Source organism: Carlito syrichta, unplaced genomic scaffold (genome assembly GCF_000164805.1).
Source record: "Carlito syrichta isolate Samal-C Ts95f unplaced genomic scaffold, Tarsius_syrichta-2.0.1 Scaffold289252, whole genome shotgun sequence".
NCBI classification, from domain to species: Eukaryota; Metazoa; Chordata; class Mammalia; order Primates; family Tarsiidae; genus Carlito; species Carlito syrichta.
Window position 1 is genome coordinate 116,121 of NW_007233348.1, and position 13,976 is coordinate 130,096.

The window sequence follows — 13,976 nt, forward strand, 5'->3', positions numbered from 1 at the left end:
AGCCTACAGAAGACAGTCTTCATTTTTGTTATGTGTTTTATTTCTAGCATTAAAAAAATTATTTTTAGAAATACTCTTCATATATGAGCTATCTGTTCTTACATGTTCTTTGCAAGTTGGACCATTAACATATTATTCATAGTTATTTTGTATTTCTTGTCTGTCATCTGCATAATATCTGAGTCTGGTTCTGATTCCTGCTTTGTCTCTTTAGACTGCATTTTTTTTTCCTTTTCACATGTTTAATTTTTTTTTTTTGGATAAAGCTGGATATGTTGTATTGGATAATGTAAACTGAAGTAACCAGGCTTTTAGCATGAGAATTTATGGTATTCTGGCCAAGAGGCAAACTTTTAAAATTTTCCTGTAGCTAGAGACTTCAGAGAATTTAAAATCATCTAGTATACTTGTTGTCATCTCCTCATGACTTTAGGCTTCCATAAGTGCTCCTCCACAAAAAACTCTGTCATGCAGCTCTTTCAGCTATAATTCATTCTTATTATACTGGATTCCTTTTGGCATGGTGGTTAGGTGAGGTGAAGAGAAAGCATTCTGCAAATCTTCTGATTAAATCTCTTTTAGTGAGTCTTTTTCTCAGGCCTGTGACCTTCACATGTATTTCTTTAGAGATATAACTCCCCCCCCCCACACACACACCTCCTCTCTTCTTTGATTGCAAGAAATCTGTTTTCTTGAACTCATGACCCCTGTTAATGATTTCTTCTTCTTTTTTTCTTTAAGTGACACAGGAAACCTGGAAGTAATTGGAATAGGAGACATTTTTTTCTTCAACCAGGATAGAAATATGGCAAATCATTTTCCCCTGGTGTATAAACCTTTGATATAAAGAAGTCTCTGATTACATTTCACAATAATTATGTTTCCCTCCCCTGCCAGTCTACATTCAACATCTAGCAATTCTTCACAATTATCATGAACATGTTCCTACCAACTTATACTTCCAGTGTCTTCGGCCATGGTAATCTAATGTTTCTCTGAATATGCCTATCTGTTCCGTTTTCAGGGTGATAGTTCACAATGCAAGCTCAGTCCTCTCATGAGTTCAAAAAAAGTCCTAGATTTTCTATTTGTCCACTTTTTTTCTTTAAGAATGGGAAGAAAAACTTTCAAACTCTATATGCTGAATATAAAGCCAAAATCAGTATCCCTTTATTAAAGGTAACATGTGTTATTTATGTCTCCTGGCAAGAGAAGATAATGAGTGTGGAATTCCTTTGTCATAGTGGATTGCGTTCCAAATATTTGTTTTAAAATAAGATTCAAAATTAGAATATATTTTATATGGACATAAGTGGAAATCATAACAAAAAATAGTAATTATTACTTATATTTTTGTGTCAAGAAAGAACTCCCCTTCTTGACAAACTTTAGAGTTAAGTTTGATGTCAGGTACTTTAGTCCAAATGAATTTTGCCTGTTACTATTTGATTTACACTACTTAAACATTACTGAAAAAGTTGGCAAAAGCCAACATTTTAATGTTCTTTTGTTATGTCAATGATTTAGTGATGTAAGTTAGTTGAAAATCAGAAACGGCTTCAAATATATAGCCCCACAAACCTCTGGCTGTTAAAGGATCTCACTATAAATTCTCTGGGTATATGCTGCATTCCCCTATAGGCCTGTCTGATGTAATTACATATTCAAAGTTAATTAACCATGGAAAACCTATTTGGGAAGGAAAAAAAGGCATGTTGCAAGAGAGTGAGACAACAGTTAAGAATTGAAAATTACAAACCTGGAATTCCTAATTCCCCATAAAATCCTAGATAATCATTAAGATTGCACAGATGTTTTTAAATGTTAATAGAAGTTGATACAAACAGCATTTTTGTTAGGTACAGAATAAAATTCTCTTATCTTAAATGCTCGAGCTGGAAAATATGTACATTCAAGTACTTGGTTAGAAAATTGGGAAAATTTTACTCATTTCCAATGTCTTCTAATTACACATAAAACCAAGATTTAAGCAATAATATGATTCCAGGAAACATTTACTATCTGAGAAAGAATTCATGTTGTTTCAAATAATTAAATAGATGTAATAACTTCTTTTAAATAACACATACACACAGACGTACACACACACTCAGAAATGTTTAATAACGTACTGCAATAAGTCATGGTAGATAATTTGTTTCTGGTAATGGAGCAAAATATTTTTAAAGATAGTTCTTAAAATATGACAACATTTTAGCCAGAAACTCCATAAGCCATGTTCCCTCTATTCTTTTCACATAGGAGACACACTTTTCCCCAATTAATTGCAGCAAGAATATTTGCAGAACTGACATATTTAAATGTCCTAAACTGTTTAAAAACTAATCGTTGCATGAGTACATGATTATAAATACTAGTAAAGAAAAAGATAAGGACAAATATGTATTTATGAAATTTGCATAAACTCTAAGTAAACTGCACAGAAAAATGAACTATCTTAACTAAAAATCCTATTTAACTATTGTAGCAGTCCTGAGTGGAGATGGGGATTATTCTCATGAGTATTAGCATACAATAGTGACTTGAGTGACTTACAGTGATAGCTGAAAGTATGATGGAACAAGCAGCATAACAGAAAGAAAGATTAAAAAAATCATTTTCCCCTATAATTTTATGAATAGAAGTAAATATTCATTTTAAAACTAAAATTTATGCATATGTAATTCAACTTTTTGTGTGTAATCATGAAGTCAGTTTAGCTTAAACAAATTGCTCAAATTTTTTTCCTGTACTTATGACTTAATAGTGGTATAATCTTGAAGAACGGCTCAGTTTCCTCATCATCTGAGATAATGAATTTACCAGTGCCTCACAACCAGAGGGTCATTATGAGTGTTAGATAATATAAGAAATGTGATGTGCTTAAAAGAGTGCCCTGTAAGTAGACAAATAAGTCTTGATCAATTCTCCAAAAGCAAATGTCATAAAAGATCAACAAGTGGGACCTCATCAAACGGAAAAGCCTCTGTAAAGAAAAAGAAACCATCAAGAGAATGGTCCACAGAATGGGAAAAAATATTTGTTAACTGTATGTCTGACAAAGGTCTAAAATCCAGACTCTATAAGGATCTCAAACATACCAAAAGGGGGGGGGGGGAAGGGACCAAAAACAAAAACAAAACAACCCTATTAAAAAGTGGGCAAAGAATATGAATATACACTTCTATGAAGAAGACATATGAGCAGTTAACAGATACATGAAAAAATGTTCAGGCTCACTAATCATTAAAGAAACACAAATTAAAACCACATACAGACTGGCAAACTCCACTCAGGATGGTCATCATTAATAATAAAAAACAGCAGACACTGGAAAGGATGTGGGAAAAAAGGAACACTTCTACATTGTTGGTGGGAGTGTAAATTAGTACAGTCTCTGTGGACAACAGTGTGGTGATTTCTAAAAAATCTAAAAATCAACCTTGATACAGCAATCCTCCTTCTGGGAATATAACCCAGAGGAAATCAAACCATTCTACAAAAAAGATACCTGCTCACGAATGTTTATCACATCATTATTCACAATCGCAAAAACATGGAACCAACCATGTTGCCCTTTGAAAGTGGACTGGATAAAGAAAGTGTGGTACATATACACAATGGAATATTATGCAGCCATAAAGGACAAGACTATGGACTTTGCAGCAACTTGGATGGATTTAGAGTCTATAATACTGAGTGAACTATCATAGAAAAAAAGATCTGAGTACAAAGATCATTCATAAGTGAACCCTGAAAATTTATCATAAATCCATAGGAAAAGGATTGACAGTAGTGGAACACTGCCAGGGAAGTGGGGTGCACATAACATCAGTAAGGGTACCTGATCTCTAATCAGGCATAGTGGAGACAAAAGGGAGGACCAAACTTTACCTGTACAATGACCACATATGTACCTAACCCTGAACTGTACTCCACATCTTTAAAAAAGAAAATCAGGAAAAAAAGAGTGCCCTGCATTTAATAAGTGCTCAATAAATGTTAATTTCCATTATTGTATGTTATACAAGTAATAAATAAAATGATGATATGGACAATACAAATTATATATGTTATAGACAAGTAAAATTATGCATACTATAGAAATATGTGTTAAACATATGTATAAAGTGTATTTTGTATATTTTTATTTAGCATTTTTATACAAATATCTTGAGTGGTGCATTTTATAAAACTGATTCTATACAGTGCATTGAATCATTTTAAACTTATATTTTTATCATTCTACTTATGCAATAAAAAGAAAAAAGTATGTGAAGTAACCTAACATTAGGCTATCAAAATTTGGAGAATAAAACTATTTCCTGAGTGAGCAATATTCAGTAGGTAAATTTTATGTTATGTGTATTTTACCACAAGAAAGAAACTGGAAAAAATAAAATACCAGCTAATTTCTACTCTTTGGATTGTTAACTAAATTTGTAAAGATATAGACCACTCTTATTACACTTTATATTCCAAGCCTTCAACATGCCTAGGAAATAAATTCTTTAGTTTATTAATTAAATGCATTAGAACTTAAGAGTGAACTTAAATACATTAATTTGTTTGTACACGCAGCTATTATACTTAGTATTGTCTTTTATATAATTGTCTACCACAATATCCTAGAGTTACAAGGGATTTCCCTACAAATAATTCTCCTTCCATCACATAAATCCTTTTAATTACATTTGCAACAAAAAAGTCAACCCCCACTGTATACTTTCAGTCCCATATTGTTCATAACTTTACCAAAAAAATTTCATTTTGCAGTTAAAATGTGTAAGAAAACTCAATGTTGCATTGACTGAAACTTGTAACATGTATCCATTAGTTCAACTTCCAGATTTTGTAATCAAATAGGTAAATTTAATTTCTATTCAATGTTTCTTTAAATTTATGGACAGAGCTACTAAAACCTTCGTCAAATTGTTCTGCTGTTTTGTTTTATGATGAAAAGAAATGATGCCAGTTTTTAAAATTATTCTGGTAATCTTTTCAAAATTTTACTTACGAGTGATCAGGACAGATGTTGTGCAAATTACAGTGGATTTGCTATACCTTTTTTTACCTATCATATTCCAGTTAATACACTCTAAAAATAATGCTACTTTGTACAGCTAACTTTAAACTTCATCTGCATTTATTTTAAAATGTGTTAAATAATATGTATATTATATGTATTTGATTGCAGTGTATTTGTGGGGTATGCATTCCAAAGATTCAAAGCCTGCATAATCATTTAACAAAATTACAGTTTATGAGGGGAGATCCTCCCAATCTGGAATTATCTTTTGTGGGGGCAGGACCCTTGTAGTATATTGGGAATCTGTTTCTCCAGATCAAATGGTCAACCAAAGTTTTTTACCTGGAAGTTTTGAGAAAGTTGCTTCACAATTTTTCAAAGAAACGTCCGGAGATATGGCAAGCAGGTGACTTGTTCTTCCACCATGACAATGCACCTTTCCACACCATGTTGAGTGTTCAAAAATTTTTGAGTAGAAATGGTTTGATCCCTGTGTCCCACTCTCCCTGTTCCCCAATCTCACCCCTACCTCCTTTGTTTCCTCTGAATGAAAAAATCCTCAAAGGGAAACGTTATGCTGATGTGGAATACATGAAATGAAAAACCGACAGAAACATTAAAAGACATCAGAATTGATGAGGTAAAAAACTGTTTTGAGCAGTGGGACAAGCATCTTGAGAGGTGTACTTCATCAAATAGAGAGTACTTTGAAAGTGACTGAAGTTTAAACATGTATATAATAAATACACAATTTTTATAAAAAATTCTATTTTGGGAGGTTTTCCCCATATTTTTGTCAAGTAAATTGTTTACATATTACGCTGTCAATCTGCCCTGCCCCAGACATTATACTACTTTTACTCATATTTCATTAGAGTTATCAAGAAAAACTCTCAGAAAGTCCTTCAAAAGATGAGACTCAGAGACAAAACACAGGATTATCAGAGGATGTATAATAAAACATGAGAAGCTTTTTAGCCTCAGGAGCATGATAAATCCATGAACAACCAAAATGCTCATAAAACTTACAGGTTGAAAACATTAAACATGATGATGGAGAGGTCACTTATTTGTTGGATCAAATTATAAGATATAAAGAAAAATATTTGGAAATACATATTGAAGTGAAGGGGTGATATAGGAGAAGTAGTCTTAGCCTAGAGGGCATGCTTGGTACTTTATTGTCATCTTTGCATTTAATTTAAACATTGTATATTACATTAATAAACTAATTTATCTTATACCTTGATAACTGTACAGTAAAATATTTGACAAATTAAAATCATATTTTATGATAGCAACATCTCAGTCACTAGAAGGACATATTGTTTGAAAGAGCATAGATATGTGATTTTTAGTAAGTTATTTAACTTCTCTTGGCTGTTTCCTCATTTTAAATTAAGCAATGCACAGAAGAAAAGTTTGAAGCTAGCAGAGGTTGGTTCATGTGGTTTAAAGAAAAATCTGCATTCAAAACTTAAAAGTGCAAGGTGACGCAGCAAGTACTAATGAAGAAGCTGTAAGAAGTTACCTAGAAGATCCAGTTAATAGTTAATATGATAGCCAGAGGTGGCTGAACTACACAACAGATTTGCAATGTAGACAAAACAGCCTTTTATTGGAAGAAGGTGCCATCTGGAACTTTCATTGCTACAGAAGAAAAGTAAATTCTGTCCTTAATGCTTCAAAAGACAGGCTAACTCTCTTGTTAGGGGCTAATGCAGCTACTTACATTAAGTTGAAGCCAGTGCTCATTAACCATTTCTAAAATTTTGAGTTTTAAAAAAATATGCTAAATGTACTCTGCCTGTGCTCTATGAATGAAACAACAAACCATGGATGGCAGCACATCTGTTCACAGCATGGTTTACTGAATATTTTAAGACCACTGTTGAGGCCTACTGCTTAGAAATAAAGATTTGTGTGACTTGTCAAAAATAAAAATAAAATAAATTAAGCAATGCAGACTAAGAAATCTTCAAATTCCTTTCAAACTTGAATAATCTATGATTGACTCAAAGATAACTCAAAGAGAAGTTTAAAAAATCTATCAAACTTCAAAATACATAAAATATTGAGGCTATGCCCATTCTACTAACTTTTCTGAGTTTGTAGCCTCTTTTGTTCAGGAAACCTTTGTATGAGATATCTCTTCAAGTGTGACTCTGTAGACTAAAGTCCATGATTTATATTTAAAGCTCCTTATTTATATTTAAATATTCTCATTCATAAATCCATATGATCCCTGACACCCCCACAGAAATAATCAGTATCTGTACCCAATTGCGTTCTCATTTCCCATCCCAAATGAAAAGCAAATACAGCAGTGGCCTCATAACTCATTTGCTTCTATTGTCCAGAGCAGAGTTCCAAACTGCTATCTAGACCACTTTACTGCCTGTGCAAGAGATGATAGAAGTCTCTCCTTCAAATTTCTAGTATAACCCTTTATCGTACCCCACAAAACCATAATAAAAAATATTGATTTAATTTTAAAAAAACCATTTATCAAATTTTTAAAAATTATCTTCTCTAGCTAGTTTTCTGAAAATTTTTTATCATTAATTGGTTTAGGATTTTGTCAACTGCTTTCTCTATGTCTATTGATATAATCATATAATTTTTCTATTTTAGTTTGTTGATACAATAGATTGCATTATTTTATTTTTTCTTAATCCAACAAACATGAACATTTAATTTTTAAATTTTATTTTTAATTGACAAATAATATTTATATATATTTATGAGATACAGTGTGATGTTTTCATATTATGTTTACAATGTGGAATGAATAAATCAGGTTAAAAGAGTAGATGTTAAATGTTTTTACCATAAAAAAATAAGTATGTGAGTTTGTGGATATGTTAATTAATTTTGAATCCTTAACCAGATAGGCATACCTAGATTTAATTCCACTTAGTTGTGGTATATAATTATTTCTGTACACTGTTGAATTCTATTTGTTAATATTTTATTGAGGACATTTACATATATGTTCATGAGCAATATTGATCTGTAGTTTTTCTGTAATGTCTTTGTCTGGTTTTGATATTAAAATATTAAGGCTGATCTAACAGAATTTCATGCTGGTCTCACAAAATGAATAGTAACTTTTCTCTAACTTCTGAAAGTTATTATAAATAATTGATATAATTTCTTTATACAGTGTGTTTTAGAATTCATCACTGAATCCATCTGGGTCTGGTGACTTTTGTTTTGAAAGTTTATTAATTATTGATGCAAATAATTTGATATAGACCTATTCAGATTGCCTACTTTTTTCTTGTATGAATTTTGTCATATTGAGTTTTTCAGGAAATTCGTCCATTTATTCTAGACTATTAAATTTGTGGGTATAGAATTGTTTATAATATTTCCTTATTATACTTTTAATATCCATGGGAGCTGTAGTGATGCCTCCATTTTCATTTATAATATTAGTAATTTGTATCCTCTTTCATTTTTTCTTAGCTGGCCTAGAAACTTGATTCTTAGCCAAGCCTAGAACTTTATTTTAGGGTTGTAGTTTTTCCTGCTCAGTATTCCTCCATTGTCTGCTGGAGACTCTTGTGAAGAAAGGGAAAGACTACTACTTTCTGACAAAGTGGGCTAGGTTAGATTCCTCTTTCGTTTCCCACTGTGTTTGTGTTTTATGTTGCTGTGCATCTTTTTAGCATTTAAAGAGCCTTTACAGTGCTTTAAAGAAGTATTTAAGTGTAAATAAGGTCATTAGGGTAAACCTAATGGTGTCCTTATAAACTGAGAAAATATGGAAGCACTTAGAAACATTAGGAATATAGACACAGAGAGGAAGTCTATGTGAAGATAAATAAGAAGGTGACCATTTGCCAGCCAATAAAAGAGACCTCAGGGGAAACTAAACCTGGAACACCTTGGTCCTAGACTTGCACTCTCCAGAACTCTGATGAAATAAATTTCTGTTGTTTAAGCTACTGAGAGATATTTTTTTATGGCAACCTTATCAAACTAATTTATCCACAGTCACTCAAGGTCTCCTATCTACAAGTGTTTTGATGGATAATTGCTTCTTTCTTCAGAAAGTGATTGAGTCTTTTTCTCATTTCCTAGGTATGAGGAAATACTTCCACATTTTTTGGAAATGAAACCTAACAGAGTTACTCTTTCACATAAGGCCCATATTAGTGATAGAGAAAATACTGATGCTTTTTTTGTTTTTGTTTGCTTTTTTGGCATAAGTTTTCAATTTTAAATAGTAGTTTTTTGGCAGAATTATTGCAAAGATAGTACAGACTTTTTAGACCACAGTCCCACAGTGGTTTATTGTGTATTCCAAAATACAAGAGAACATAAAAAATCTCCTTGAGTTATTCTGTCTGAGCCCTTTGCCTGAGGCATAAAATGATGTGGGGATTGATAATTGTCCCATGACAATCTGTCAAGAGTTCTCCAAAAATATTCTGTAATTTTTCCACTCCCTATCCACTTACATCTTAATATTATTGAGAGTTTTATGTTTTATATAATTAGTTTTACTTTTTCTGAAATATCCTTAGCTTATTCAGGAATATAGTGTTTTTTATTTGTTTTGTTTAGCTAAGACATGTGTTTAGCAAAAAGCATGCGTTAGAATGTCTGTAGCAATATTATCTGAATAGATTTAAACTGGAATGTACCCAAAGTCCGTCATTAGAAGAATGAATAGATAAATAATGTCATGTTCACACTAGGAAATTATCTTGAAATGAATACACATGATCTTAAAAATAATTTACCAAAATGCAGGTTACCAAACCAATGCTACTGTTTTGTTCCACATGTAATTCCCCTCAGAAAACTTGTATTTCCCTCCATAGTTTCCATATCTTATTTTAACAGATCATTTGCCTACAAGTTCATAAGGAAACAGCCTGTTAAGCATGAATTTTCACAATTTTCTGTCTTCCCACTTACGCCTTTGGGAATTACCTATATATATATATTTTTTTGCTTTTCTACATCCTTTCATTCTCAAATGGAAAGAAAAAGTGTGGGTTTTAAAAATATAATCTAAAGCAACTTCTTAAATCTAGATGCCAGTTTCTCAATTCAGCATGTTTCTCTTTCTCTGTTGTGTGTGTGTGTGTGTGTGTGTGTGTGTGTGTGTGTGTGTGTGTATGTGTATGTGTGTGTGTGTGTGAAGGCATGTTGTTTAAAACACAATATTCTAAATCAGGTAGTCAGAGAAAGAAAAATGTAAGAAATTATTAGATCTTGCAAAGTCAAATGTTTCAAGAGACTTCAAGGAGACTATGAGAAAGAAAAGTTTGCCTTAACTCTCAGGACCCCTTGTAATTAATGATATTACAACAGCAGTGGCAAATTATCAAGGTCAGTGAAAATATTTCAGGACTCATCTTCCCTGACCCTTCTGAAAGTGTTTCCTTTTGAAAGCTGTGCTGTTAGCCTCTGGGATGAGTCTTATATTCTCTGTCACCTGGGAGAGAATGCTCTTCTTTAGTATCACATTTCTCTGCTTACTCCTTTACTGTCTTTTTAAAGGTGATCTTGAATATCTGTATTATAATCCATTATATCAGGGTTTATACTATAACTACCCAAGGGAAACTATATTTTTCTTAATTTGATTTCCTTGTGGACACCATATTATCAAGCCAAGGTATCCAATTATTTTACTCTACATACTTTTCTTAGTGCCCATATTGCCCTCCTATTAATTATTTTCTTCCTCATGAATGTCTCTGGTATTTTACCTGGATAGAAATGTTTCTATGGCAAGGTGAGCAATGTAACAAAATGTGATTTATTTGGCTCCATGTTCTCTAGGGGAATGAATGTACTACTATGGTGTTTTGGAATATTTTGAATTCCACTGTGACTTATAAAAACAATTTGTCTGTGAAATAAGCTATCTCTTACCCCCAAAGATTGGCAGAATTGAGAAATGTCTGTTTACAAAAGAATTTTTAAAAACTACAGAAGTATTGCAAAATGCATGAGGGATTCCTGCTGACTTATTTAGAAATTTTAGCTACCTTGGGGATAGACAACTCAAATTTTTATTGCTTCTTTTTTAAAGTAAACCTTTCCCCCAAGTGAATTCATCTGGATCATGATTTCAAAATGTTTTAAAATTCATCTGTATCCTCTGGGGAAGCTCCAAGCCCTTAAAATGGTTTTAAGCATGTCTGTTCATTGTTATTGCTGAGAATTTTGTATCTTTAATGAATAGTTCAGTGCCACAAAAATCCAGGTGGAACAAAAATAAAAAAAACTGAGGTGACTCAGTAGCATATAGGTGTTTCTGGTTTTGGTACATCTTTCCCTCCTCTCTTCTTGTAAACAATAGTTATTTACATAAAAGACAACAGAAGAGGGAGAAAAACATATAAAACTAAACTATACTAAAATAACAAACATAAAAATATTGGTGAAAAACAAAAGCCTGAAGCTATCATTAGAGAAAGGAAAGAAATAATGAGTCTGTGAGGTATCCCTTGTCCCTGGCCTGACTTGAATTTACTCATGAAACCCTAGAATCATCAGATACTGATTCTTCCTCTTTTCAGTAATCTTTTGTTTTGTTTTTAAACAAGGTCTTGCTCTGTCATTTACACTGTGGAGTGTACTGGCGTGATCTTAGCTCACTATCCAGTGGTCTTTACTATAGTCACAGAAGTATTATTAAAATGGTATGCCTTATTTGGAAGTATTTTCTATATTCTCTGCCTATAGGCAGAGGATAAAGCATTATCTGAGAGTCTCGGTTACCCATGAACTAGTCAAATGCTTTATTTTCTCTGTTCACTAGTCCTAAATTGTGACCTCACTCTTTACTGAGATCTATTTTCTTCTTGTATCTCTCAGTCCTAGTCATTCCATACAGAGTAAGGGCAGTTGTGCAAGGGTAAGAGAGAGGAGATTTATCAAAGAACTAGAAGTAGACCTTTCATTTGATCCGCCAATCCCACTACTAAGTGTCTACCCAGAGGAACAGAGGTTGTTAGGTGAAAAAGACATCTGTATCTGCATATTCATTGCAGCACAATTCACAATTGCAAAGATGTGGAATAAACCTAAATGCTCCTCAACTTATCAGTGGATAATGAAAATGTGGTATATATACACCATGGAATACTATTCAGCCATCAAAAAGAATGAAAGAATGTCCATTGCAGCAACTTAGAATTGGACAATATCCTGCGTGAACTAATGCAGGAGCAGAAAACCAAACACCACATGTTTTCACTTATTAGTGAGAGCTAAACCAAGCATCCACAAAGACACAGAGAATGGTATAATGGACACTGGGGACTCAAAAGGGGTGGAAGGATAAGGGGTGAGGACAGGAAAAATCACCTGTTGGGTGCAATGTGCACAGATGGAGGTGAAGGGTACACTTAAACTATTTGTACTCCCAAAGCTATTGAAATTTAAATATATCTATAAATATATGATAAGAGAAAGGAGATGGAAGAGAGGCAATGAGTCTTCCTCCTGTTCTTTTCAACTAAGTAGGACTCCTGGAACATTAGGTTTGTTTTGTTTTGTTTTGTTTTTTTTATAGCATTTTTACCACCTACACAACAACTCTGCTTCTAGAACTGTCTCCACCACCAGGTACCCACCCCTTCTCCAAACAGGCTGAGTTCTTGATTATAGAATTCCTGTTTTAAATTGGTCATGTCTTTTTTTGGAACTTTTATTTTATATCTCACTTTTCCAGTAGCAGAAAGAGAGAGAGGAGAAAGAAAGAGAGAAAGTTTTATGAGAATCTGTTTTAGCAAACTTGTGTTCTGTTAATTCGAAAACCTTTATTTAGGCTTGATTTCTCTTTTTCTCTGAAAATCTGTGACTGATAAAATGTATGCATACCAAAATATTTAGCAAGAAGTTTAGCATCAATATTCTCAAGTGATGTGTTAACCTCTACTATTTTTCTTTGCTTCTGTTTCACATTTCATCCCCGACAAAAGAGCTAAAAAATATATTGACATGATCTGAGTAAAAAGAGACTCACCTGTGAGTTTGAGCGCAATAGCATCAGATTAACATAAAGACAGTGAAGAATTCAGATGAACTCTGGATCCAACTCTGAGCTCTCAAGTTTCCTGCAATTTTCATATTAGTATTATGTTTATAGTTCTATCTTTTTATCTGGGTTTTTTCAGTTACGTCTTTTTATTTTTCCAAGGAGGTTTTCATTTACTCAGAAAATTAAAAAAAAAAAAACCTAGACATGATTCTCTTTGTGTAAATTTTCTTGAGTACTTCCTTGATTATAGATTCATCTCATGATATTAATCATCACTAGGGATCTTGTGTCTGCTCCCTTATCTGCTTTCTCTGCAAGGCCATGAAAAGAAAAAATAGGCAGAACATATCTGTCCATCTTCTTACTACTCTGAACCCAAATCTCCACTACATCAACAAGAATCTGTATACATTGATAGTCCAAAAGGTTGTATATTTACATAAGAATTAGAGTTGACATTTTGGCTAATTTATACATATTCCTCATTGCATTTCCTTATTTCTTAGAGTCAGAGAATGTAAACAGATCCAACAATAACAGCAAAAAAACTGTATCTAAAAATTAGATTGAGTGTTTCTCAAGAAATTTCATCATGCTCTTATCAAAGAAGTAGAAAGAGGCTTGGAAAGTAAATACATAAAATCTCAAAGGAAAGAACTTCCAGACTCAACCATAACAATGAAAGATCCTCTATGGAATCTTTCTACTTGTGATCTGAGTTTCTTTCCTTGAGTTCTCTTCTCCTTTTCTTCTATACCCCCCATTAGAAAAAAAACAGGTGTCAACTCAATTCCCCCCATTAGAAAAAAAACAAGTATTTATATATATGCCTTCCATAGAAATAGGCTTTACTTTTTGGTTTCTTTCTATGTTCTAAATAAAAAAGTTACTTCTTGGGTTTCATATAAATAAGAAATGATATTTTCTTTTTTC